This window comes from Rhinolophus sinicus, chromosome 6 (assembly GCF_057876585.1).
Source record: "Rhinolophus sinicus isolate RSI-liver-muscle chromosome 6, RSI-T2T, whole genome shotgun sequence".
Lineage (NCBI taxonomy): Eukaryota > Metazoa > Chordata > Mammalia > Chiroptera > Rhinolophidae > Rhinolophus > Rhinolophus sinicus.
The window spans coordinates 36,665,338-36,671,435 of NC_142506.1; positions in this window are offsets into that span (position 1 = coordinate 36,665,338).

Below are 6,098 nucleotides of genomic sequence, written 5' to 3' on the forward strand. Positions count from 1 at the left end.
GCAATGGCAGGTGAATGGTAGCTCAGAGAAGAGTGTTTACCAGGCCTATTTACGAGGTGAAGAGTGGCTGGGGAATCTAGCAGCTCTGTCATGTCCCAAGGGCAGTCACTGAATGGAGTCTAAAAGTAGGTGAGTCAGAAGTGAAGGTGATTTGTGGGGCTGGACATGTCACAGTTTCAGTTTCACATGTGGCCTAGGATTATCTAGCTCCTTTGTTTCAATTTGTACTGACCAGAAGGTTATTCATTGCAGCATTGTCTGTAAATGCAAAATACTGGAAACAACCTAAATGCTTATACGTAAGAGAATGGTTGAAAATATCAAGGCATATCCAACAGTGGAGATCTACGCACATCAATCCAAAAGGAAAAAAACGTGACAAGCTTTATGAGTTGATTTAGAGATTTCTGAGACTCGAATGAAAAAAAGCAAACGGTGAAGTGTCTGTAGTAAGATACCCTTCATGTAAGACAGAAGGGAATATAAGAAACAATTTATCTGCCCATTTGTACAAAATACAGTAAGAAGAAACCAGAAACTGTAAAGAGATTGTTTACAAAGGATGGGTAAAAAAAGAGTTGGAAAGAAGGAACTGGAACAGGTTCCTGGGGATGAGTAGGGAGCAACATTTCTCTGAGCGTGCCTTTTTGTGTAGCTTTTGGCTTTTAGAACCATAGTAATGCTTCCCACACACCCCAAAATAAAAAAAATCAACCAGGGTGGAATAGGGAGGAGGGACCCAAAATGTGAAACATGCAGTAACAATTGAATATAACTTACAAATGAATATATAAGCACACTGAAAGGAAAGGGGAAGAAAAGAACTAAGTTAACTGGAAATGAGTATTTTGACTGGCTAGGACAAAAAGAACTGTGTACAAATACACAAATTAGTAAATCTGTCTCTCAGAGGTATGAGTTAGCAATTCTGTCATTATTTTATGTGAACACTAGGACTGAACAAATGGTAATGAAAGCCAGGTTTCTCACTGTGGCAGAGACACCCTAAGGTGACTCCTAGTGATTCACTGCTTCTCATCCCTTCCCCTTCAGTGAAGGCTGCCCCTATAACTACTTCTAGCCAACAGAACATGGCAAAGATGGTGGGATGGCACTCCTTGATTAGGTTACATTATAAGGCCAAGGTGGGGATTTTGCATATGTAAAAGGCCCTAATCAGTTGACTTTAAGATCAAAAGAGAGATTCTTCTGGATGGGACTGACCAATCAGGCAAAACTTTGAAAAAGAGTCTAGAGACCATAGACTTGAAATAGTAGACTCTTTCCATTGCTGGATTTGAAAAAGCAAGCTGTTATGAATTCACAGCCACGAGGAAATGAATCTGTCCATAACCTGAGGGAGCTTAACGGCAGACCCTCCTCTGTCAAGCTCCTTATGTGAAGGCAACAGGAACCTAGTTGTGCTGTGCAGACTCTGACCTACAGAAACCCACAGAGAATAAAGGAGGGTCGTTCTAAGCCACAGAATATGCTAACTTATGCTGCATCGAAAACTAATTACAGGCCAGCCCGGTGGCTCAGGCAGTTAGAGCTCCATGCTCCTAACTCTGAAGGCTGTGCTGGTTCGATTCCCACATGGGCCAGTGGGCTCTCAACCACAAGGTTGCCAGTTCAATTCCTCGAGTTCCGCAAGGGATGGTGGGCAGAGCCCCCTGCAACTAAGATTGAACATGGCACCTTGAGCTGAGCTGCTGCTGAGCTCCCAGATGGCTCAGTTGGTTGGAGCACGTCCTATCAAAAAAAGAAAGAAAAAAAAAAACCTAATTACACGGTCAGAGAAAGAAGTTACAACTAAGGAAGTGAGAAGACTAGAATGAGATTTATGGTGTTACAATGGAATGGGGGTATTGGGGTGAACGTAATTTTAATATATGTACAGATAGATGTAGAAACAAATAGAGATGTGTATGTATGTGTTAGAGCTCACGCGCACACACACTTCACACACTTCATTGAGGGCCTATGAGAGTAGCAGTGATAACCCCTAGGACGCAGATCTTGGTTCCTAAATATTATTTCTCCATTAAGAGGAACCAGAACTCCTTGAAGGTGTGGTTCATTCCCAGGCTGTGCAGGGAATATATAAGATGATCTTGGAACATCTTGTGGAGCCAGAAAATGAAGAAGTACTTGAAAAAGATAGGAGCATGTCAAAAAGACACAGGAGCCAACTGATTCAACTCTAATGGTGAAAAGTTGGAATAATTTGAACAAAATAATCATATTATTGAATTATTAATCATAGAATGAAATAAATACCCATGACTCTATATTGATATAAATAAATACGTGGGAGAGAAGAGTGAATTCTTCTTTATAGAAGAGTTCCAATTAATAAGTGGAGCAAGGGAAATATAAAAACCACATTTAGGGAAACACCACGGTAATAATTGTCACAAATTATGGGCAGATTTTAAGAAAAACACAACACCATAGTCTCAAAGCATTTCCCCCAACATATTTATCAATTACAAAGGTAAAACCAGTAATCTATAGTGGAGAAACCCAGCAGACACCATCACATTAACCCAGTCAGCAAGGTTAACATTACCAGTAATAAGACACTGACTTCATGTACCCTTTAATACGATACACTAAGGACACATCACTTCTGCAGCAGTCTTGTCAAAACGCCTAAACTTGATCCATGAGAAAGCATCAGACAAACCCAAATTGAGAGACATTCTACAAAACACCTACCAGTACTCATAAGTGTCAAGGTCGTGAAAAATGAGGAACTGCCACAGACTATCAGAGAATTAAGTAGACCCAACAACTAAATCCAATGTGGTGTCCTGGTTTGGATCCTGGAATAGAAAAAGGACATTAAGTGAAATTCGAATACTCTGTAATCTTAGTAATATGATATTAATGTTTATGCCCTGATTTTGGGAATTGTACTATGGTTATAAAAGTTGTTATCATTAGGGGAAGCTAGGTGAAGAGTATTATTTTTCTGTAAGTCTAATAATATTTCAAAATAAGAAAGGCTCCACAGATAAGCCACAAAGTAAGAGAAGATGTTCACAATAGATAGTCAACAAAGGACTAGTATCAAGAATATATAAAGAAATCTTACCAAAAAAAATGACAAAATAGTTTTTAAAAAGTTCAAAAATCTAATAGAAAAATGGGCAAAAGCCTTAAACATGCACCTTACAATAAAGGAAACTCAAATGGCCAATTCATATATTTAAAAAATGCTAAACATCATTACTAATCACAAGAATGGAAATTAAAACAATGATAAAACCATTCTATATTCACTTGGTTGGCAAAAATTAAAGACTGACAATACCACTGACAAGCATGGCTGTTCTGTTGATATGTACACCCTATGACCTGGCAATTCCACTCCAGGTGTATGTCATGCAGAAACGTGTGCTTCTGTCCACCAGGACTCATGTCTGAGAACTGTCATTACAGCATTTTTTTTCAATAGCCAGAAGCTGGAAACAAACCAAATGTGCACCAAAGATAGGTTGGACAAATTGTGGTACATTCGTACAGTAGACTACTACCGTATATATATCCGTGAAAGTGAACGACCTATAGCCATACACATCAACATCGATACTTCTTAAAATGTTGTGAAAAAAGTCACAGAATATTTGCAACATGATTTCAACTATATAAAATTCAAACGTAGGCTGAGCTACTTGGGAGCTATTTGGGAGAACACACATAGCTGTAGAAATATAAAAGTAAGGAATTATCACTCAAGTTAGGGTGGTGGTTACCAGATGGGGAAAGAAGGGTGTGATCAGACATAGTATAGTCCAGGGCTGGGCTTCTAAAGTCCTGGCTTTGTTCTATTTCTTAGCCTGGGTGTTAGCTACCAGAGTGTCACATTATACTTATACTTTAGACTGCAGATATGTATGAATGGATGAATATTTCACGTTTCTTTAAAGATACATACACACACACTTATGTATTTAATACCTCCCAAAGGTAGACATTTAACTTCCTCTAGAGAGAACGGGGGTCTAGGAGCTAGGATTAGAGAGCCAATTTTCACTGTGTACATCCTTTTGTATTTAATACTACTTAAACTAATTTTTTTTTCAGTTCCTCAATTCTATTCCAGATCTACTGAATCAGAATCTTGGAGGATGGCCTGGGAATCTGGATTCTTCAACAAGTTCCCCATGCGACTTTTAGGCAGCTAACATTGAGAACCCCTGGTGTACTAGGCAGGCTGTCAGAAGGGGGAAGTCAGCACACAGTGCTGTGAGGAATTCCATGGAACAGAATCCAGTCTTTCTTCTCCTTTCCTGGAAGTGGAGAGCCCTAAACCTTTCATTAGGAGGGGTGATCCAGGCACAAGTTGGCTGACTACAGGAAACCATGGGCTCTGGTTCTTGTAGGCTGCTAATTCATATTGCTGTTCTGGAAATAAGAGGCGCTGGCCCACTGACCATAAAGTTCCTTTTTGGTCCTCATGTGACCCACCAGAGAAGAATGTGCTGGCTTCCTGTGTTTTTTGTGCCATCCTATCTTGATCTTTCTTCCTTCAGTAGTCTGCCTAAGTGATCTGTTTCATTAGAGCATTGATTACATGCAGTTGAGAAGTAATATGACTTGGGTTCTGTGTCCATGGGTTAATGTTAGGTTTAAAATACTAAGGCATCCTTCCTTAGCATATGAATTCCTATTTCAAATAAAACATCTGCCTGAATTTCCGATTTAGGATGCCATAAGACAGCAAACTCTAGACCTGGACTAATAAGGTAGCATATAGCCACACGTAGCTATCGTAATTTAATTGTAATTAAAATTAAATAAAATTTAAAATTGGTGATGTCATAAAAAACGGCGGCCTGAGGTGAGCCTCTGGAAATCTCCCCTGGAATTTACAACAAATTGAACAACTATAACTCCACAAAGGACTCCCTGCGCAGTAGACAGGCAAGACTAAGAGGCACACTACTGAAATAACCTAAAGGTGGGCAAATTGCATGAGCAGGGGAGGAGGGAAAGGAGAAGTGCGGAGACGGGGCCTCACGCGCAGCACACAGACCGTGCTCAGAGCTCGCTGCATCCCGGAACTACCGCAGCTGCGGGAGAGGGAAGAACTCGGACTGCTAGGGCTCCGCTTATGGCCCACAGGGCTGAGGGGGCAGCATATAACAAGGCTGAACCCAATGCTCAGCTGAGACCTCGGAGCAAAGACTGACGGAAGAAGGCTGAAAACAGTGGTTTAAGCCCTCACTGCCTAAGACAGAACAGAAGCCTTAGGCACTGAGACTAGCCTCCCCCTCCCTACCCTCTCAGAGCTCGCACCGCCCCCACCTGCCCAGTGCTAGAAGCGGAACAGTAGTAGTGTGTGGGGACAGAGTCCCAGAGAGCAGTTTCCAGGCTCTCAGCCTCACGTGGAAAGGTGCTGGCTCGAGTAGTAGATGGCCGTCAGCTGTGGCTAATTGGCCATCAGCTGTTACCAGTTAGCCAATTAGCCACTGATATAACTGCCGTGCCTTCACTGGTTGGTCAGTCATTGAGTCGAGAGTCAAGTCAGTTGGTTGGCAGGCAGAGAAGCGGATAGCAGGTCACACGTCGTGTGGCTTCAGCCTCCAGTGAGACTATAGTGGTATGACTCCCCTACCTATGGCTCCATGGGTGTTCCTTTTTCGCCTAGCCACATCCTGCGTTCTTATGCGGGGAGCAGGACCAGAGACCTTGCAGGCCGCCCTGCATGACAAATGGCAAAGCTAGCAGGGTGCCCCACACGACATAGTGTCAGATCAAAAGAACAGAATATTTGAAGTTCTGAGAACTGTGGTCCACAGACACAGATTCGCAGCCCAACTAATTCCAGCAAAGGGGAGGGAGCTGTGGAAGCAGGACCGGCTGTGGTGGTGGTCACTGCCATTGCTCTAGGCCACCTCTCATAACCCACCCCGCCCCTGTCCCCACCTATCTTGGCGGATCCCTGCAGGAGTAAACAGAACTGCTGAAACAAATGGGCTCTCAATCTGGTGCAGGAAGAGCTTTGGAACTTCAAAAGCTCTCTGCATACCCACCGGGACACTGCGCCCTATGACCCAGGCGAACTGTTCACAGAGGAGAAGCCCGCC